Consider the following 21,766-nt stretch of genomic DNA (forward strand, 5'->3'; position numbering starts at 1 on the left):
GTGGAATGTGCTGGGTTTGGCTGGAGTAGAGTTCTTTTCTTCCCAGTGTGCTGTATTTTGTATTTGTGCTGAACACAGGGGTGATGATATGGAGATGTTTTTGTTATTGCTGAGCAGAGCTTGCACAGAGCCAAGGCCTTTTCTGCCTCTCAGGCTGCCAGGGGAGCTGGGGGTGTGGGGAGGAGACAGGGGCAGGACAGGAGATCCCAGCTGAGCACAGGGAGATTCCATAGCATCAGATATTCCTGAGCACGGGGATATTCCACAGAATCACTGCTTGGGGTAGCCCGGGTGGCACTGCAGAGTGGGGTGTGTGGGAGGATGGCCATGGCCATGGGGATGCTGTGGATGCTCCACAGGCAGGTCAGGGAGGGCAGGGGGTGCAGGATGAGGCCCCAGCAGAGTTTTTACCTGCATGATGGCTGGGAAGGGGGCATGATGAGACAGAGGGGATTATATCTTAGTGTTTGCAGCTTTCTGTTGCCACCTTCACAGGGCTTACAGGAAAGATGGGGCAAGAATATTTACAAGAGCATATAGTGACAGGCAAGGGGGAGTGGGTTCAGACTCAAAGAGATTTGGTTTAGATTAAATATTAGGAAAATATTCTTTGCTGTGAGGGTGGTCAGGCCCTGACAGAGATTGCCCAGAGCAGCTGTGGCTGCCCTTGGATCCCTGGAAGTGCCCAAGGCCAGGCTGGATGGGGCTTGGAGCAGCCTGGGACAGTGGAAGGTGTCCCTGCCATGGCAGGGGTGGCACTGGGTGATCTTCAAGGTCCCCTTCCAAGCCAACCCATTCTGTGATTCTGTGACCCTTCAGAGCAGACAGCTGCAGGTGTCCTGTGGTACCCAGGAGCCCTTGGCTCCCACAAAGCAGAGAGAAAGCAAAAACATTATTGCTTTCATAACAGTGCCTTGTGCTTCCTACAAAGCACTTTATCCCAAGGATGCCAAGTGTTTTGCAAGATCTTAAATAATTAAGTATTAGATCAGTGCCATGCAAGACAGAAATAACTCCCTCCCTCCTTAAATTCATCTGTCTGGGATGGCCCACATGGAAAGGAAAGGAAAGGAAAGGAAAGGAAAGGAAAGGAAAGGAAAGGAAAGGAAAGGAAAGGAAAGGAAAGGAAAGGAAAGGAAAGGAAAGGAAAGGAAAGGAAAGGAAAGGAAAGGAAAGGAAAGGAAAGGAAAGGAAAGGAAAGGAAAGGAAAGGAAAGGAAAGGAAAGGAAAGGAACAATTACCCAAAGCCCCAATGCTCAACGTGCTCAGAGCAAATCCTGAGCTGGGGGTTCCCTGGGACATCAGGGGGGACATGAGGCTGTTCAATGGCAGTTCTTTTCTGACCTTAATTTTGTTCAGGGCTTTTGCTGGAATGACGCTGGGGTTTGGCCCTGGTCCTGGAAGAGCTGGGCATGGCCCACACCTGGAGAGCAGTGCTGCTCTGTGCCAGGCTCCAAGCTGCAGGATTGAGCTGCCTCGAGCCCTGTGGGTGATGTTGGAAGCTCCCTGTGACATGAGCCAAGGGATTTGGACTGAAGCAATCCCAAACCCCACAGGACACCCCCATGATCTGCCTGCAGCCCTTGTGCTGGCACTGCCCCAGGGCCAGCCCAGCCCCATGGCACCTGCTGAGATCAGACCCTTGTGGAATTGCACCCTGGGCACTGGCAGGGCCCTTCCCCTGGACCTGTGAATCCCATTCCTGTGCTGGAAATCCCATGGGACAGCATGTGGGCATCTCTCCTTGTAATCAAGGGCTGTGCCAGCCCCTTCCCAGCCAGCCCTCCCTGCTGCACACTGACCTCATCTCCAGATGCCTCAGCAGCAGTTTAGCAGCTCAAGGGCACAGGAAAAGCCCACCTCTGTCTTTGCAGGTGTTTAGGTTTGTTTCCAACTCTGCCATTCCCCCTCCCAGCAGCAGGACCCAGGTAATTTCAGCCTTGGCTGTGCTGGAGGGATTTGGTTCAGCAGCTTCTGTGCTTGAATTCTTCTTTTCTGTGGGAACAGCATCACTGTGGTGTCACACAGCTCTGGAAAAACCTCCTGCTGCTAAGACAGAGGCACAGAAAGGTGATGGAGGGAGGTGAAGGCTGAAATCACTCTGGGATGTATCCTAAGGAGCAGCTGAGCTTTGCATGAATTTAAACTTGCCAAGAGGGAATTTGGATGTGCAACCCTGACAGCATCCCACAGCCACAGGAGCCCTGTGCCCTGCTGGGACAGGTGAGGGGACAGCCCAGCTCTGCAGCAATGCACTGGCACCCTCTAATGACACAGTTATGAATATTCAGGGACCTCTCCTGCAGCCCATCCTGCCGTGCTGGAGCTCCTGGAGCTCTGCTCACAGCTATTCTGGAGCCTTTGGTGGGGCAGGGCTCCCTCTTCTCCACCTGCTGTGCTCCAAATCCACAGCTCAGCTCCCTTTTGGAGCTGAGTTTGGTGCAGGCACCAGGGAGGGTTTGTGGCTGTGCCTTGCTCTGCCAGGTGAGCTGCCAGCGAGCTCCCTGATCCCTCACCCCAGCAGCAAAACCAGCTGGGTTTGCCCCTGACCACTGCCACAGGAGGGCTGGGGAGCCTCTGGCCAGGGCCTGTGGCCCAGTTTTGGCCACACTGCCCAGGCTGGCTCAGGAAATCCCTTTGCTCTCCCTTGTGCTGCCCCAGAGGCTCTGGCACATTTTGCCATCTTGGTCACAAAGCTCCAACCTCTCCTTTCCAGCCCACCCTGGGGCAAAGCCAGAGAATGTGTCCCTGAAATGGGATCACAGATCATGGCATGGCTTGCATTGAAAGAAGCATCAAAGCTCATCTTGTTCCACTCCCTTGCCATGGCAGGAACACCTTCCACCATCCCAGGCTGCTCCAAGTCCTGTCCAATGTGACCTTGAACACCTCCAGGGATGGGGCAACCTCAGCTTCTCTGGGCCTCACTGCCCTCACAGGGGAGAATTTTTTCCCAATATCGAATTTAAATCTCTCTTCTCTTAGTTTAAAACCATTCCCCCATGTGCCATCACTCTGTGCCTGTGTAAAACATCACTCCTTGTTTTTTATAAGCCCCTTGAAGTCCTGGAAGGTGACAATGAGGCCTCAGCTCAACTCTATCCCAAATGATGCTGAACCTGGTGAGAGCCTGAGCTGCACCATTGTCCCCTTGGTGACATTGTGCCATGGCCAGCAGTCTGGGTGTCCAGCCTGGCCTTCACACAAGCACAGCAGGGCACAGAAGCCCAGGGGAGGGGAGGCTCCTCTCCAGCCTCCTCAGCCCCACTGGGCCTCGCTGCCTGGCTCTGGGAGCCCAGTGCAGCTCAGTTTGCTCTCAAGGATGCTTCAGCCCTGCTCAGCCGCCTCACAGGGTCTGGTGGCAGAGCTGCCACGATGGCACAGAGAGGGCAAACACAGCCAGCTCCTCCCTGGATGTTGTGGTGGTTGATAAAAGGCTTTGGTGCTCTGGAGCTGAGGTTGCCATTGGGAGGAGCAGGGCAGCCCCACTGCTGTCCTGCCAAACTCGTGGGCAATGTCAGCACCTTCCCACCTCAGCTGGGAGAAAGGGAGAAAGGGAAAAGGGTGGGGAATGGCTCTGGCAAAACCAGGACTGTGGATCTTGTACAAACAGCCCAATGTGATCCTGAGCAGTGAATCCACAGCCTGAGCAGGGCCAAGAGCTGCCAGGGGAGCCTTTGTCTCCTCTGAGAGATGTGAGGGCTGAGCTCTGGTCCATGTGCCATCCCTCCTGGCCTGCAGGAGATGCCCAGTGCTGTCACCCTGCCAGATGTGCCCAGAAACCTCCCCTCCAGGGTGGGTGAGTGTGGGGAGGCTTTGGGGATTTACAGACAGGAGCAGAGGGGTAGGATGGGATGGGAATGGGGATGAGACAGGAACAGAATGGGTATGGGATGGGGTGAGGGATAGGGAGGAGAATGAAAGGGATGGGGACTGAGGTGGGCTTAGATGAGGTAGGGAAAGGGATGAGATAAAGGTGGGGAGTGGGATCAGGATGGAGAGGAAAAGGGGAAGGAGGTGGGATAGAGGTGAGGAGGGGAAGGAATAGGCTTGAGATAGAGCTCATAGACAGGGCTGAGGAATGGAGCTGTGATGGAGCTGGGGAGAAGAAGGGAATGGGAAAGGGGAAAGGGGGAATCAGCTCTTGTTCAGACAGCACACGTTCAGGCAGCAGCTCCTGCTAGCTCAGCCCCATTGGCCACAGCAGCTTTGGAGAGCCCTGAATGCTTTTCTCTTCTGCTGCTGTCCCAAGGGGCTGTGCTGCTCTGCCAGCCAACTGTACCAGCAGGATTTTATTTTACATTTATTTTCCTAATGGCTTGGGTGGCCTGAAAACTTGAGCAGTGAATTGTGACTGCTCAAGATTGGGTAAAAATCCACACAATGGCTGTGCACTGCAGTGTGGCACCAGGGATGAGTCACTGAAATTGCAATTAGGAAAGAAAATAACAGTGGGTTTACAAGCTCCTTTCCAGGAGCAATGCATTTCTCTGGAATTACAATGGCTCCTTAGAGTGGTTCATGAGACACTGCTCCACATCAAAAAATACATGGAACTGGAGGAAGCGGTAGCTGATGTAAAACAGTTTAACAGTGAAGGGAGGGAAGAAAAACAGCATTAATTTTTGCAGTGACAGCATTGGGAGGGGCTGTGGGGTGAGCAGAGGAAACCACAGCAAACCCCAGGGATGTGGGACAGTGGAGCTGTGCCCACATGGAGCCCAAGGTGATGCAGGAGTCTGGGCAGAAAGGGCACACAGGGAAGGAGGCCCTGGGAGTGACAGGGGTCCCACAAGTGCCCCCTCCTCAGCTTGCAGAACCTCACTGGAGAGAACCTCTCAGCAGAGTGCAGCAAGCAAGGAAGGTGCATCACCCTTGGATTGCTGGAGCCCTGGAAAGCAAAAGTCAATCTTTTGTTTGTCTCCCAAGAGCTTTATTTTGGCTTTAGTCTGAAAGGTACAGACTGCTTTGCAGTGAGCAGGGGTTTAAAGCACTGGACAAGGAAGCTCCATTGGCAATGGGCACAGATTTAATCCTTGTGCCTTGCACCAGCATCAGGTGGCAGCGAGTCCTGGGGAGGGGCTGACCACAGCCCTCCAGTCCACGTGGTGCCAGCAACACTTCTGACTTCTGTTCCCTCTCTTCCAGCCGCCCCAGCTCCAGGAGGAAAGGCCAGCAGCTCCCAGGGGCTCAGCCTGGCTGGGGCACAGGGGCTCCCTGTGCATCCATGGGGCTTGGCTTCACTCCCAGGTCAGCAGCTGCACAAGAAACTCTGCAAAACCAGGGCCCTGGGGATCCTGATCACCTCCTCCACCCCAGGAGCAGGGCAGAGAGCTGCTCCTCACCCTCTCCAGGCCAGCAGCAGGCACCAGCCAGCTCTCACCTGTGGGCTCTGAACAGCCCTCATCTGCTTGGATTGCCATGTTTTAATGATTTTAATTAAACACAGAGATGTTCCAAGGTGGGGACCAGGCAGATTCTGCTGCTGCTGTTGGGAAGCAGAGCCCTGCCTGCTCTCTGTGACCATTGTCCTGCACTGTCACCGTCCCCAAAGCCACAGGACACAGCACCAAGAGGGAGCCAGGGCCCATGTGCCATTTTCCTGTGCCCTGAGGCTCCTGAGCAGCCTCACAGCCATTCCAAGGTGTTATCAGTCCTGACTGCCCCAGGACTCCCAGGAGTGTCAGACCTGGTCCCTGGCTGCAGCCTGGCTTCCTGAGGAGCAAGGCTTGGTCTCCTCAGCTTCAGTGACACGAGGGAAGACTCAGTCCTGGTCAGCACAGGGTGACATTCTGGAAACAGCTGCCATTTGGCTTTGGGAGGTGAAAACACAGAGGGTCCACAGCTGGTTAGACAGGTTTGGGCTAAAAACAGCTTGTGAGAGAGACTGCAGGGTCAGGTGCCTCATCCTGAAGGTCATGAGTGAGACAGGAACTGTAGACTTCAGAATCCTGGAGGGAAGGAGGGTGAAAAGCAAGAGCACAGCCCTGAACTTTGTGAGAGCAGAGTTCAGCCTCTTCATAGGTCTGCTTGTAAGAATCATTGGATGAGGTAGAGAAGTACCCAAAGCCCACAGGAAAGCAAATGTCACTCCTGTCTTTAAGAAGGGCAAAAGGAGGATCCAGGGAACTACAGGCTGGCCTGCCTCACCCCATCCCTGGAATGGGAGCAGCTAATCCTGGGTATCATTTCCAGGCACACGAAGAACAAGAAAATCATCACTGTTTGATTCCCCACGTGGAAAGTCATGCCTGGGGTGTGTGTCCAGTGCTGGTCTTCCCAGCACAAGGAGAGACTGGAGGAACTGGAGACAGCTCAATGGAGAGAGCCCCAGAGGGGGTGCAGGGACTGCATCACGTCCCATGAGAGAGCTGGGACTGTCCAGCTTGGAGAAGGGAAGGCTCAGGGGACCTCACAGTGTGTATAAACACCTGAAGGGAGGCTGGAAAGAGGAAGGATCCAGCTCTTATCAGTGGTGCCCAGTGACAGGAGAAGGGACAATGGCACAGATGGAGACACTGGAGGATCCCTCTAAGTGCCCAGGAGTTATGGAGTCTCCATCCTTGGAGCCACCTGGACAAGGTCATGGCCAAGGGGCTCCCATGGCTGAGTGGGGTCAGAGCAGGTCCCTGCCAGCGCAGCCAGTCTGCAGGTGTGTGATTCTGTCATGGGGCACAGAAATGCCAGGGTGAGCTTTGGGCAGGTGGGACAAGGTGGGCTGGAGCAGGTGCTGCTGGGTGCCCATGTAAAGGACAGAAATCCTGCAGAGGTTCCCAGCTGTCCCTGGAGGTGGCACAGTCACAGAGCTGCTCAGTTTGCTGGTTTTGGTGTTGAGCCAGGACACACAAATGCCACTGCATTTCTTCTGTCACACTGTGAGCATTCACCATGGGAGCACCAGGGGTGTCCTGCCCCCATCACCTGGACACCAGTGAACACCAGGACTGAGCCCAGCCAGAGAAGAGCAAGGTAAGAACAGCACAGTTTGCAGAATAAGCTGATTTATTGTATGGGCCAGAAGAATGCTAAGTGCTTAAATAACTGCTTTAGCCTATGTTTAAACAGCTACACAGCTCCTTTGAATTTTCAGAACTGCTGTGAGCTGAGCTGCTCCTGTGGGACACAGGGAGTTTGTTGAGCTGGCTGAAAGACAAATTAGAGGTCAGCTTTGGGCAATTTTATTTCACAGTCCTGGGCTGGTGCTTCACACACACACACACAGAGATATTTCATGTGAGCATCTATCTGAGTGCCAGCAGCAGCACACACAGAAATGAAGCACTGTCAGCCTTGCCCTTGATTTATGAGGCTTTGAGGCAGCCAATTCCTTCCTGCAGAATGAAAGCTCCTGGCAGAGCAAAGGTGGAGAGGAAGGGTCACTCCTCCTTTCGCTGTCAAACCAACCCACAGGTGACAGCTCTGCACCTTCCTGAGTGTGGCCACTGCCACCTAGGGGGCTGAGCCGGGGAGGAGAGAACATTTCCCGCCGGGATTGGTGGAGAGAGGAGGGATGTGCACAGGGGCTCGGACTGTGCAGCCCACACGGCGGGGGAGTGAAGGGGCTGGGGGTCCCTGTGCCTGCCTGCAGCCCCTCTGTGCCCTCTGCCCTGGGCAGGAGGGAGCGCCCGGGATGCTCCATCCCAGCAGCACACCTCCAACATCTGCAGGGTCCCAGAGAGGGGGCATCTTCCCCCTTTATTCCCCCTTAGCCTCACTTTTGCTTTGCATTTCCTCCTTCTGCCCCTCTTGTGGAGCAGAGCAGGAAAAGTCACTGCAGATGTGCCAGGGGAGCTGAGTGGCACGACCTCATCATTCAAATGCCTATTTTATGCTTATAGAAATGTCCAGCCTGGATTTTGATCCAGCTGTGGAAGCTACAGCTGCTGGAATCTCTAAGATGCTTTTTTCTAAGGAAAATATAATGGCACTGTAAGTATTTTATAGCAATTAAAAAGAGCAGTGAGTTGCAGCAGGAGTTTCAGGAAAAGCAGGGTTATAAAACCTTTTTTCTGCAGCGCCTCGGGGGTAGCTCGGCTGAGCTGTCACTGCAGCCTCTGGGCGCTGGGGAGCAGCTTCAGGGCTCCCTCTCCTGCCTGGCCACCCCTCCTCATGCGGCTCGGGGCAGCTGAAGCACCCTGAGATCTCACACGGACACATTTTGACTCAGATTGGCCGGAATACAACGGCTGGTGGGGAGGGGACTGTGGGGAGCATCCCCAGCCGGGCTGTGCCGTGGGCTGGGCACGGATGGAGCCAGGGATGAGCTGACACGTGGGCAGCAAAGTAGGCCAAGAGCTCAGCTCCAGGCTGGGCAGGGATGGAGTCAGGGACAGCTGCGGGCTCTGCCGCAGGTCCTGGCAGGGAACAGGGATGGGGAACACTCCTGGGAGAGCGGGGCTGGCGCACAGGGACTGCCCTGCCACCGGCACAGGTGCCCCAGGGGACATCCCAGGGGGAAGTCGGGCAGAAGGGAGAGGAGGGAATCCCGAGAGCCGCACAGGAGTTACCACCAGAGGGCACTGAAATATTGCTCTGTGAACAAATGGTGTTTCCTAGCGAGACGCCAGCTCCGGATTGCCTGACAATGCACATCTAAGCCTGAGTCATTGCTGGCACAGAAAGCAAAGGAAAGCTCTCAAAAGGCATTTGAGAAGTCATGCATGAATGGGAGTTTACTAGCAGGGCACAGAGGATTGAACTTTTCTTTCAGCCGCTTTCAGAGGGGTCTGCCAAGGGGTCTCCACCCTGCCGGGGGCAGCGAGGTGAGCGGAGCCTCAGCAGCCCCTGAGCCCGCGCTACCCGCGGGGCTGGCACCGGGCACGGCTCACAGTGCCCTGCCTGCTCCTCTGGGCAGCGCTGAGACAGGGCTACAGCCCTGCCAGGACCTGCCTCAGCCCTGCTGTGCTGCTCACCCGGAGCATCTCTGCCCTGCTGTGTGGTCCAGAGCTGGGCACAGATGGAAACGTTCTGGGTCATCTGGGAAAAACTGCAGGGAACGGGTGAGGAAGGAAGCTGTAGGATTTGGGTGGGTGCCAAATAAGCCATGGACTGCAGGGGGGAGGACAGCCAGGTAATGAAGGTGGAGAACCACTTCACGGGGATGGAGGAGAACAAATCCCATGTTGGTGTTGTCACAGCCCAGGGTGTCTCAGAGAGGCACCCTGGGGCTCAGGGCAGGATGGGGGAGGTGGGGGCTCATCCATGGCAGCTCTTGGTGCCATGCTTGGGGATCTGCTCTGAGCACAGAGCTTCATGAGGATCCCGGGGCCAAAGCAGGGAGAGCTGGGAGTGCTGCAGGTGTGGGTGATGCGGAACTGAGGGAGGGTGGCCTCTGGGGAGGAAAAGCTGACTGCAGATGACAGAAAGCTTGTGCTGGGAATGTTAGTGACACCTGCACATACCTAGAGAAAATGGGTTTAACCCTGCAGGGAGAAAAGGGGCCCCAAGGGCTCACAGGAGGATCCCTGTGCCCTGAGAATCCCATCTGGGTGAGCCCAGGGTGGTGGCAGGACAGGGACAAGGCTTGCTTTATGATGGGGCATCTCCCAGCATCTCCTGGAATCATCTTCAAGCAAATTCTGCTGCCTTTGGGGCAGCCAGAGGCAAATCCTGGGCTTTGCAGCAGGGTCTCCCAGGATGAATAACACGAACCCTCTGTCCTTGGGAATGGCTTCCAGGGCACGTGGAGAGGATTGAGGGGATCCCTGAGTGCTGCAGCACGTGAGAGCTTCTGTCTGGTGGGGCATGGGAAGAGCAGAGATGGTGTGGGAGGCAGTGGGCTCCCATCCCTGGGATTCTCCCATCAGACCTGCCTGGCACGTGCCCCCCTCACTCCAGCCAGGGCCACTGCCTGTGCCAGGGCTGGGCTCCCTCATGCTCTCAGGTCTGGCTGATTATTTGCAATTAGCACTAATTAGTGTCTCTTTTGACAGTGCCTTGTCTCTGCTTTCCCCTGCCTTGTCCCTGCCCCATCACGCTCTGTGCTGGGCCCGTTTCCTCCTGAGGCAGAGGAGTCAGAGGGGGAATTTGGGGCTCCAGGGGGAATTTGAGGCTCCAGGGGGAATTTGAGGCTCCAGGCTGCTCCCCTGGAGGAGCTGCCCACAGGGGCTTCACTCAGGAGGTGTCTGGTGCTGTCCTGGGGGCTCCCTGGTTTGCCCCAGGTGTGCTGCCCAGGCTGTTGTTGTTCTGGTTCTCCAAAACCAGACTTTGAGAGTGATATTATGGGGTGTCTTTGACCACTGCTGGCAGAACGGGGCTGTGGGGGCACTGCTGGGCAGCCCTGCCCTTTCCCAGCCCCCCAGAGCCATCCCAAGCCCATCAGGGGGCTGAAGCCATAGGGCTGGTGGGCACAGAGTGGCTGGCACTGCCCCTGCTCCTGGCTCTGCAGGTGCTCAGGGTGTTAAACCCTGCTGGGAATTGGTACAAGAGAGCAGACAGGAACATTTAGAGCTGTCCCACCCTGTGCAGGAGTGAGCTAGGGGGGCAGTGAGAGGGACAGGAGAGAAGGCCTGCTTCCCTGGAGACGAGGAGAGACAGAGAGGAACCCTCAGCCAGGAAGGATGTAAGAAACATTGTGAAAATAACACATCAAAGAATCACAGGGTCACAGAACATGCTGAGTTGGAAGGGACGCACAAGGATCATCAAATCCAACTGCTGGCCCTGCACAGGACACACCAACAATGCCACCCTGTGCCTCAGGGCATTGTCCCAGAGCTCCTGGAGCTCTGTCAGGCTTGGGGTTGTGACCACTGCCCTGGGGAGCCTGGTCAGTGCCACCACCCTCTGGGAGAACAACCTGGGTCTTGTGAATGCCAGAGAGAATTGTCCACTCACCCCACAATATTTTAGAGCTGATTAATCTAATAGGCTGCACAGGAAAGTGTTATCACCTCCACCTCCCCAGGCTTGGAGCCTGATTGCATCAAACATAAATCTTGTAAATGGATTTGTACTTTTCCCTGGGATTTATTTTAAAAAATTAGCATTTTATTTAATCTCACAGCCATTCAATGTGTCAGGGAGAGGTGGAAGCTCTGGGCAGAATTCAAGTGCATTGCATTTGGGCTGGGGTCATTTTGATGGGCTGCAGCCTTGGCAGCAAGTGTGGTCTGCATGCACTGATGAGAAACCTCTGGGCCAGCCAAAATCAGTTGGGAAACAAAAGGAAGGCTCTGTTCCTGTCCAGGCACAGGTGATGGTTTTATTTGGGGGTTGTTGGGTTTGGACACAACTTTGGTGGATCTTTGTGCTCGTGGGTTTGTATGTCTGGTTGGAAGAAGAGCTCAGGACTGCCCAGGAACTGCTGAAATCCCCAAATCCTTTGTGCTTGGCTGGATTAGAGACCTGAAAAGCTCTGATATGTATTTTTTCAATACTCACAACAGTGTGGTTTGGTGCTTAGTAAATAGCTGTTTGACAGCAGAACTCACAGCAGTTGGCTTCACTCATCCTTTAGAGATGCTGAAATTGGAGAAAAAGATTTAAAAGGCAGAAAAGGAAAAGGATTAAAAAAAAAAGCTGAAAGGAGGCAGAGTCAGAAAAGACACAGGCACCTTAGGAGAGCCAGATCCAGCTGCCAAAGGTCAGGAGGTGAGGGCAGGGAGCCCTGCAGGTTGTCAGGGGTTGGAGGGTGAGATCTGCTGGTCTCTGATGTTTGGAGAGCCAAAATCCCTCCATCTCCTCTGACCACCCAGCCCAAACCTTTCCTTTCCTCTCCACATCTTCCAGGGGCACCCTGAATGAGCTTAGGAGTGCTGGGTTTGCACATGGCTTGCTCAGGATTGCCTGCTAAAGTGAGTGGAAAACCAGCTTTTAAACGAATTTCAAAGCTGTTTAAGGCAAAGGTTCCTGCGGGGACATTAGGTGAGAATCACCACATTGTTTTGAGCAGGAAAATCAGCTTTTCTAGAATAGACAGAGAAGCATTTTGCAGCCAAGCTTCTTTGTCAGATATTGGGACTTGGCTCCACCCTGGGCTGCTTCCTGCAACCTCATGGAGGGATTGTCCCTGAGCCCCAGGATCACCCTGGAGACCTCTGAGGTGAAGGAAAGGTGCTGAGCAAAGCCTTGGCTGGTGAAATATGAAATATAGGGGTGGTGAGACAGGGCAGAGGCAGAGCCTGAGCTGACACCAGTGGGTGTCCCCTCCTGACACTGGCTGCTGTCAGAGGGGCTGTAATTAATTACTATTAATATTCTACTTGAGCTCAAAGCACACGTGCTGGGCATGCACAGGAAGCAATTATTGTTATTATTATATGAGTGATTCCTTTCAAAATAGCAGTGTCATTAAAAAAAATTGCAGCTAACTCCTCTTTTCCCCAGGGAGCAGGTCTGTGGAGGGCTCACACGTGTGAAGTGGCCTCTGCTGTGACGTTGCTCCACAGATGGTTTGTATTTTTCTGAATCACTGATTCCCATTTTGTGTCAAGGATCTGTCTGGGCACAAAGACCTCAGGGGGCACAACTGGAAGGTGAAAAAGCCAAAAAGCCACTTCTGTTCTGACTGAAGGGGGGCCCCAACCCAGCTCTACACCAGAGGGGCCCAGCACAGCCCAGCAATGCTCCTCTTCCTCAGGCACAGCTTTCTGGAGAGGCTGAGAGGAGCATCAGCTTCACCAGCAGTGCTGGGCTGGGTGCCTCACTCAGCTCCAGCAGTCCCAGTTCCCAGCAGGGTCTGTGTGTGTGTCTGCCCATTGCAGGGCTCAGGCTGCACCTTTCCAACCACCTGCAAGGGGGTTTGGGAGCTCTGCTCACCTGGCAGGACCTGACCTGCACATGCTCCTGGCAGGACTGGGCTGAGCCTTAGGGTGAGCTGTGGTGCTGGCCCAGGAGCCATGAGAAGCCTCACTGGCCACATTTGTGGTATGAAGTGAAAAAGAGTGCTAGAAATTTATCCTTTATCTGGCTGCCTGACTCATCCCTGGGAGACTGAGATTTCCCTTTCAGCAGGGGCTGAAGAACTGGGAGACACTCAGGTCACCAGTTCCCTAATCCTGGGTTCATCTCCTCCTGCGCAGAGGGGCTTGGGTAGCAGGTGGGAGTTTAAGGTGTTAGGAGATCTTAGGAGGCCTCCTAAGAAGCTCTTCAGGCATCCCACTGCCCATCATGGCCCAAACCAGGGCAGAAAACCACATTGCAGGGAGTGGGTCTGTGTGAGGCCAGCAGAGCTCGGGACACCCTGCCCAGTGCGTGCCCAGTCCAGTGGCACTGGGAGCTGGAGGTCTGGAAGCAGACCAGGAGGCCATGGGGAGGTGGGAAATTCTCTTTCCTGCCTGTTCCTCGTGGCTTCTCCTCCCAGGGTCAAGGCTGGGCCAGCACATGGGCAGAAAGGTCTGGGGGTGTAAGACTGACAAACGGGGCAGAGGTGGTGCCAGCAGCAGTTCCACATCGAGTGGACTTGTGCCCACAGCTGTTCTGGGGGATGGACTGTGTAATCCCTCCTGCTTCCCAAAAAGCCTTGAAGGGCTGCTCCTGCAGCCAGGGATCCTTGTGTCCCAGCACTGGCACAGGGTCACCGCAGGCTGTGACAGCAGCAGGGCTCAAGGGTACATGGCCTGCTTCCAAACAGGATCCTTCACTCTCTGAGACACTTCCTGGGGCTTCTCCCTCCTTGAGCACCTTTCCCAGGTGTTTTGCTGTTGCCCAAATGTTGCTGCTTCAGGAGCTTCTTTAGGTTTGTGAATGTTTAGCCCTTAGCAGAGCCATGGATTTTTAAAATCAAAAGGTCATTTCTAGGTCACTGAATAATTACTATTGCTGTCCCCACTGTCACTAATTCTATCACAGAGAAGCAGCAGCTTGCTGAGAAATCCTCGAGCTGCAGGCTGAAAATGAAGGGCAATTCACCACAGAAAATGCAAGATTAGGAGCACTTAGTGCCATGGGATATTGGAAGGAGAAGCAGGGCCAGGGGACATCAAAGCTGGCACAGGGATTCCCTTCATCCCTGCTGCTCCCCACGTGGACTGAGCTCCCCCTGCACACGATGTCACTCTCAGAGTGCTCAGCACAGTGAGGGGGTGCCTGCAGCCCCTTTGTGCTGTGCCTCCAGCACAGGTCTGGGCTGGGGGGTTTTGGGGGCACTCTCCTTTCTTGTGCCCCTGGGCAAGGCACTATGTTGGGCACAAAGTCTGTGGGGTCTCAGTGTCTGCTGTGAGCCAGGGCAAACCCTCACAGGTCAGGGGAACCACCAGCTGGAGGGAAAGCTGTTGCTGTTCATGGAGTCTTGGAATGGTTTGGTTTGGAAGGGACCTTAAACTCATCTTGCTCCTCCTCCCTGCCATGGGCAGGGACATCTTCCTGTATCCCAGGCTGCTCCAAGCCTGGTCTGGAACACTCCCAGGTATGGGGCAGCCACAGCTGCTCTGTTGCTGCTAGAGGTTATTTTTTTGGGGAGCAACAGGATCTTTCAGCTGCATTGGATTATCCTGGGATGGATTCCCTGATTGGCAAAGTGAGGGGGAGCATCACCAGCTGGTGGGGGCAAAGCTGACTTCCCTCAGGGACCCTCTAGGAGCAGGAATTGCTCACTCTGGGATGGAGCAGCTCCTCCAGCACTACACTGGGCCATGGACTGCCCTTGTGATGGCCAGGATGTCATTCCAGCCCTCAGCCAGTGCAGCAGGCAGAGCGTGGCAAGGTGCTTTTCCATGACCATTCCTGGGAGATGCACTGCAGGTTCAATCCATGACCGAGATGAACAGCCTCAGCTGGGGATCCTTGAGGGCTGTGAGCTGTGCTGGGTGTTACAGGCATTGTTACTGTCTGTCTCACACAGGGAGAGGCACTTTGGCATCTCCTGCTTCCAGTTTTGGTAGGGTTCAGTCCTTCTGGTCAGTCCTGGCAGTGTTTGCTGTGGCTGTGATGGATGCAGGCTGGCTCAGGGAGGCACTTCTGGGATGAAGAGCAAAGGGAGGCACAGGGAGGCAATGTCTGTTGTAGGGTCAGTAGGGCTGAGCTGGGTTCTGCTGCTCCAAACCAGTCCCCTCCTCTTTCCCAGTGTGTTTGTGGCTCTCCCAGGGCATCCTTGGCAGGTCAAGCTCTTCCAGGCATCCCTTGGCACCCAGCTTTGGCTGCCTCATGGGGACAGTTTCCCCAGCAGTCCCTGGGGACAGCCAGCTGCCCCCAAAGGCTCTGGAGCAGCTGGCCCCTGGATCTGTGTCCCAGCTTGCCCAGGGGGTGCAGAGCAATGGCTCCCCAAGAGTCAAACTGCCTTCCTCCTTGCCTGGCAGCAGGAATCACCCTCTGTCCTTGCCTCAGCTTTTGATTCCCAGGCCAGCTGGAATATTGGCTATATTATAAAGTTCCCCACTTTCAGCATCTCTGTATTTTAGACTTGGAGAAACAAATCCAGGACAAAATAATTCAAGTACTCCTTTCAGAGTTCCCATGCTCTGCTGGGTTCAAAGGGAAGCTCATAGGAGATGGATCATGCTCATGTCTATGCCTCTTGATTACAAATATGCATTCCTGGAAATCCAGAGCAGTCTCTCTTCCCAACACCTTCATGGCCGGACTGGGAAGGATTGGGCAGCTACCAGTTGGCTTTTGAGTCACTTCTCCATGTGAGCAGCAGTGGTGGAAGCAGCAAAAATACCTTCTCTGTTTCCCTAGGTCAGGAATGCCACCCTGGGGCATTTCTTTTTATCTTGGATAGCCTACTTCAGCCAATTCCCAGAAAAATCACAGCTTCTCTGCAATGTCAACCAAACCAGCATGGAAGGAATTGCTTTGGTTGGGAGCCATCCCAAGGCAAGGCCAGCTCAGGATGCTCCATATCTGAATCACTGGAGCATTGTCCCATCCATTGAAAACAAATCTGAGCAATTACTAACCCCAAAACTTTGTGACCAGAGTTTCTGTCGGACGTTTCAGTTTGGTTTTTGCTTTAAGCATTAAAATGAGCAGTGGAGACATGAGAGGCAGTGGGATCAGTGCTGAGAGTCGTTCCTGTGTGCTATAGGATGTTGGGTTTGGAGTGGGAAATTAGGCTAAAGAGGAAGCATTTTCTTTCAAAACAGGGCCCTTTCATGGCCTGGCAAGGTGTAGAGCAGCTGTTTCCTGCTTCTTCTCAAGCACCCACCATTGGGCAGTGGGTATCAGCTTGGAGAAGCTCTGGCCCAGGTAAGTTTCCTGATGTTACTCAGACAAATGGAGCCGTTTCATCAGTGTTCTCTATTCCCCCCAAAGCAGAAAGCAAATTTCTAGGAATATACTGCTCATGACCATGGGCTAGCTCACAAAGGAGATAGAGATGTGTGTAAGTATGCCCTTCAGAGGAGTAAGAGAGAGAAGAATAATTTCTGGTGGAAACAGTGTGGTCTGATGGGTGAGCTGCTGCAGTGAGAAGCCCAGGGAGAGCTGGGGGGGTGCTGCAGGGCCCAGGGATGGCTATCTCAAACCTTTCCAAACCACTGAGGGAAAGAGGAGAGGGAAGGGGCAGGGGAAGGCTGGGGGAGGCACTGTCCATGTACACAGAGCAGGGTCTGGGCCCACCCCTCCCCAGCCAGCAGAGCGAGTGTGGGGTGGGCCGGGAATCCTGCCCTGAACATGAAGCGTGAAATCCATGTCCAACAAGAATTTCAGCTGGTGCATAATGTAAGCACTGGATGGGTTTGGAGCCAGGGCTCTGGCGCTGAGAGCGTTGAATTAAACATGGGGTGACTCAGCGCTGGTCCGCGCCAGGCTGGGAGAGGCACTGCGGGGACAGGTGCATTATTGATGGTTTCATTTTCCCCAGGTTTGAGCACCAGGCAGAAAAGCAGCGGCTGCAGCGCTTGGAGGGGGACACGGTGTGGCCACACTCGGCATTTGCAACGCCTGCCTGCTCTAGTGCTGCTCCTGGTACAGGGATTTCTGCATCCAGCCTCTCCACCTGCAGGAGGGAGCCCCAAGGCAGAGCAGCACCGGCCCCATCCTCCATCCCCGGCGCTCCGGGAGCTTTGGGGGCTGCACAGCCGGCAGAGAGCAGCCCTCGGGGCTTGGAAGGGGTGAGAGCTCCTGAATTTGCCTTTGGCTTTGCTGATGATCCAAAGCCTTCATCTGCTTCTGGTGACTGCCCATGGAGCCAGGGCCCCTGGGCTGGAGACAGGGCTGGGAGCACAGGGTGTTCCAGCAGCCTTGAACAGCAGGAAGCAGGACCAAGCCTGGCTGGAACTGAGTGTGACAACTCATTACCTCACAGGAGGATGTTCTACTTCTATCCCAAAGCTTTCTGCTGTAAAAACCCCATCCTGTGTCTCCAGGCCCCAGCCCAGCGAGCAGCAGTGAGTGCTGCAGGGCTTTGGGCTCAGAGCATCCTGCTCATCTCAGCTGGTTGGGATGTGAAGGGAAAGCCTCATGGAAAGGGTTGGAAAATGTGAGCTAGCACTCCTGTCAGGCCTTGCAGGGAGAGGCGTGGTTTGCCTCTTCCTCAGAACCTAATTTGAACCACAAGGATGCAGTGAAAAAAAAACCCAAAAACCTGCGTTGGAAGATTTTAAAGAACAGCACGAACTAAAAAAGCAGCTGCCAAACCGAATTTCCATTATTAAAAATCAGCACTGATAAGAGCCATCTTAGATCAAATAATTTATTTAGTAATTCCATGTAAACACTTCAGATTTACTAGCAAATACAATGCTTGCTGTTCTTTTAAATAGATCATTCAAAAAATAAGAATCTATTATTAATGGCAGGTTGACTAGAGATCTCCATACTACTGTACAATAAGGAATTGGTTTTCTAATGGATTTAACATCTCGATTTTTCTTGTTCTGCATTTGCTTTACACAAAGCCCAAAGGACACAGGTTTGCACTGCTCCCTGACGATGCCACTGCGGCCCAGGGTGTTTTGGGGAAGGTACGCAGGCAACTCCTCCCATCCTGGCATTGGTGTGAGCTGATGTGAGGGTGGGGTGGCAGAGCTGGCGTGAACACTGCTCACAAACACACGCCTTTCCGGTCAGAAAACAGACAGGGAACGGTGGAGAACTTCTCTTTGGGATGTATAAAAGCAACGAACTCCATCGTTGGCATTTACTTATCAACACAGCAGTACACATACACGTATCCACAGTCTGGAAAAGCATCCTATGAGCTGGAGAAAGCAGTGGTTCTGAGGCTTGGTACACCAGTGCACTAAAACCAAAAGAATGATACCTTCTTACATAGTCAAATGAAAAATAAATATCTTTATTTTCTGCCTACTTTATTTCAGTTTTCAAATAAATTTTAAATAAATCTGTACAAAGTATACTGTTACAGTATATATTTGTAAGTGAACTGAAATGCCTAAGTGTAACAACACTACAGGAAAGCAGTAAAGATTGGCACATCTCTAATCAAGATTAACTTTTACACTCAAAAAATACCAACGCCTGTGAAAACCCTCAAGATATTTTTGGTATTTTTTATGCAAGTTGTAATAACAGACCAATTCTCCCCTGCCTTGAAAAGAAAATCACTTCTCACGGTTTTCAGAGAACATGAACATCTTTATGATGCTAAAGGGACACCATCAGGTGAAAAGAGAGAGAGAGATTTCAATTTTTAAAAAGCAAACGCTTTGGTGAAAAATCGCCAAGTTTGAGATTTGTGCACTTCTTCCATCTCCCCGAGCTGCGGCCGGGGCCGGGCTGGGGCGGGTGGGAGCAGCGGCAGCGCCGGGAGCCGGGAGCGGCGGGGACGGAGCTGCTCTGGCCGGGCACACAAAGCCTCGGGAGAGGAGCTGCTCCCCTGGCGAGCCAAGAGGAATTCACGCGCATGCCACAGGGCTGCACTTTGTGGTTTCTTTTTCCCCCCAAAAGCAAGAAACTAAAATTGAACTGACAGTGTCCCTTTGCTCAAAATAAAGACTTCTGCGCTAGAGAGGTCAGGTACTGAAATGAACTTTTTCACAGGGTCAAAGAGCCAGGTACATCTCAAAATTCAAGTTTTCAAATCCAACTGCAGTTATTAGATTCATGAGCTCTCAAAATCTCCTAATATTTCGTTAAATAATTCCCAACTGGGAATTGGGGATAAATACTACAGATTAAGAGTGAGAGTTTTCTCTCTTAATCTTTCCAAATATATATTCACTCAAAGTTTACATGCTGAAAGTTAATCTTACATTAGAATGTAATTGGCTGCAACATAAACCTATAAATGAATCAACTACCATAGATTAAACTCTGTTAAATATTTCTAAGTTAATAAAATATTGACAGTATTATAAAATTACAGTATTTACAATAAGAAAAATCTAGACTAATATATACCTTTAACAGATCTCTTCTCCAATTTGGGATTGCAACGGAATTATGAATATATGAACAATTTATTAGAAAGTTGCATTGCAATTATCAGGTTTTCCATTAGAGCTAGAGAGGGTGAGCTATCACTGCCTTTGGAAAAAACAAAAAGTGACTTCTGGTGGTGGGGTGTAGCTTTTGAGTACCAAACTGGTAACAGGAGTCCTCCGCAAGACGTCTGAAGATAAGGTAGGACCAGCCTCAACTGCTCAGATTAAGGTTGTATTACAGAACTGCCAGCAATCAGAACCACCCAGGCTGCAAAAGGGGAGGAAAGGTAGTTTTCAGCTCAAAGTGCACAGCTGGAAGGGCTCCCCTCATTCTGGACTCCACCTAAGGCTGCAGGAGCTCTGATCAGCTCTCAGGAACCTCAGCTCAGGGGTCATGAGGAGGAAATGAGCCATGGTGCTCCTTAAAGGGACATGGTTGGGCTGCAGCTATGCCAAAACACCCCTGTCAACCATGGAGGACACAACCAGACTGGGCATTTGAGATCCTCTTGGACTTGCTTTCTTAGGAGGTTTTTTGGGGGAGGGTCAGGGATGGGCTTTGGTTTGAGGATTTTTAAAATTTCTTTATTTTGTTTGCTTGGGAGAAAAAATTTGGCCAGGACTATGCAGTAAACTCATTTTCTATCCCTCATCAGGTTCTCTGTTTCTGGGGTATTACCAAAACGTGCAGTGTTTGGGTGGCAAATACATGTGGGGAAAAAGGAGGCTTCAACATTTCCAAGTCAATTTGTCTTGGGATAAACCAAAAGCAATTTGGGTCCTTAAAAATCACCAGCTGCTTTTGGGGTCTCAGACACCCAGTGATGTCCTTTTAAGGATCAGATCTTTCACTTGCCCTTTTTCCCAGCCTTGGAGGAGGAGTTTACAATGAGTTTAGGAAGGGCCACATTCACATTCTCTCCCTCCTCCCCATGTCACATTTGCTTTCTAGGAAAAAAGGGGGAGAAAAGTAAGTTTCAAACTCCTTTCCCACCCTTCCCTCCCCCGGTCCTGCTCACAGTAAACCAGAAATGGCAGTTTTTAGTGTATATTTTGGGATCAATTATTTTTTCAGCCCCAAGCCTGAAGATGCTAGTGAGAGACCTACCCGCAGGCATTGGAGAGGAGGAGCAATTTAGGGGTTTCTACCAGTTCCCGTGGTGGGCAGGGGGGAACACCTCTGTCCTTAAAAGCAGGATTTAAAATGGTAAAAGAATAATTTGTAAACTCGAATCTACATTACCAACAGAAGGCTCTAGGTCCTGCGGGCTCCAGTTCCCAGAGATGCAGAGCAGGAAAACTAGAAAGAGAACTTGGTACCTTTCAACCACCTGCTGGGTTGTACTGGGGGGGAGTGGGGAATGAGAGAGACAAAATGCCAACTGACCTTATAAACAAAGGTATGTTTAGGGCTTCTGGTTTCAGGAATAAACCGATATTTACTGGTAAAAGTCTGCCAAAAAACAAAAACAGAAACACAGGATTACTGGTAAATATTGGTTTATATGGAGAATTAAAAAAAAAATAAATAAAAAAAGAGATGTCATCGTGCTCCTGATCTCCATGTGCTCCCAGGTGGGAGCTGAGAACCGACCCATGGCATCCCTGCACCCAGCAGTGTCTCTGGCACCTGGACACCTCAAACCAGAAGCCTTGTGTTGAGAGGAAAGTCGTGTTTGTTTCCTTTACTCCCCTTAAACTACGTGTTTCTGGATTCCCCCCTCCCTCCTCTGCAAGGCTGGTCCTATGGGGGTTTGGCTCAGGAGATGGGAAGTCTGCTTCCAAAAGCACTTGGAAGTGAATTTGTACATAATATGGTATCTCAGCACAAGGCTGCTGGGGCCTGAGCCTCGGCTGCTCCCTGAGATACCATAAAATATACAAGACTGAGTGGATATTTTAAATAAAGCATTTTCTTGTAAGTGGCATAAACCCATTCATTTTATTTACATGCTTATTTATTTCCAAAAATAGAGTTGGTCCACATTGGACAAGAGAAATCAAGAAGCCATACAGTAGAAGAGTTAAAAGTCCAACATTTAACCAAAGTACAATGAAATTCCAGAAGTCTGTGGCTGACTTGAACCACAGAAACATACACATGAGCCACACAGACATTTGTACATAGAGCATTATATTACCAATAATATTTGCAAACATGAGGTCAAGATGGCTAAAAACCCAGCAGGACTGACCCGGGCGTCCTGGCTGAACTAAAGTGGGTGCTGAGGGGCCGTCACTGCTGTGGGGAAACACAACTCTCCAGAGATTTTGCTTCACTTTTGGTTTTTTCTTTAACTGAGAAAGTCCTAATTTTTCTGCCCTGGGGATCCAAATTGAGGACACGGTGAAAGCCAACCCCACATTAGGAGCTCCCTAAATGCCGGGGTGCCGGGGGCTCAGACCTGCGGGACAGCGCGGGCGCCACAGGGCACCGGAACCCCACGGAGGGCAAAACACTGCCCTCTGCCACTTGGCCCTAAAGATCACCTGGAAAA

At 52.3% G+C, this 21,766-nt stretch overlaps 1 protein-coding gene across 2 annotated transcripts in view; it reads right to left on the reverse strand.

The window, feature by feature from the left end:
• CYSTM1 (cysteine rich transmembrane module containing 1) overlaps window positions 1-21,766 on the reverse strand; it is a 67,638-nt gene that overhangs the window by 30,875 nt on the left and 14,997 nt on the right. Inside the window, exons 2-3 of one of the 2 annotated variants that reach the window (XR_004981109.2) lie at window positions 19,246-20,721; window positions 17,562-18,124 (exon numbers count right to left, since the gene is read on the reverse strand). The exons of the other annotated variant lie outside the window; for it this stretch is intronic. The gene's annotated coding sequence lies outside the window, so the exon portion shown is untranslated. Of the gene's footprint in view, window positions 1-17,561; window positions 18,125-19,245; window positions 20,722-21,766 lie in introns of those variants that run through there. 2 annotated transcript variants of the gene reach the window in all.

This window comes from Molothrus ater, chromosome 15 (genome assembly GCF_012460135.2).
Source record: "Molothrus ater isolate BHLD 08-10-18 breed brown headed cowbird chromosome 15, BPBGC_Mater_1.1, whole genome shotgun sequence".
Taxonomy (NCBI): domain Eukaryota; kingdom Metazoa; phylum Chordata; class Aves; order Passeriformes; family Icteridae; genus Molothrus; species Molothrus ater.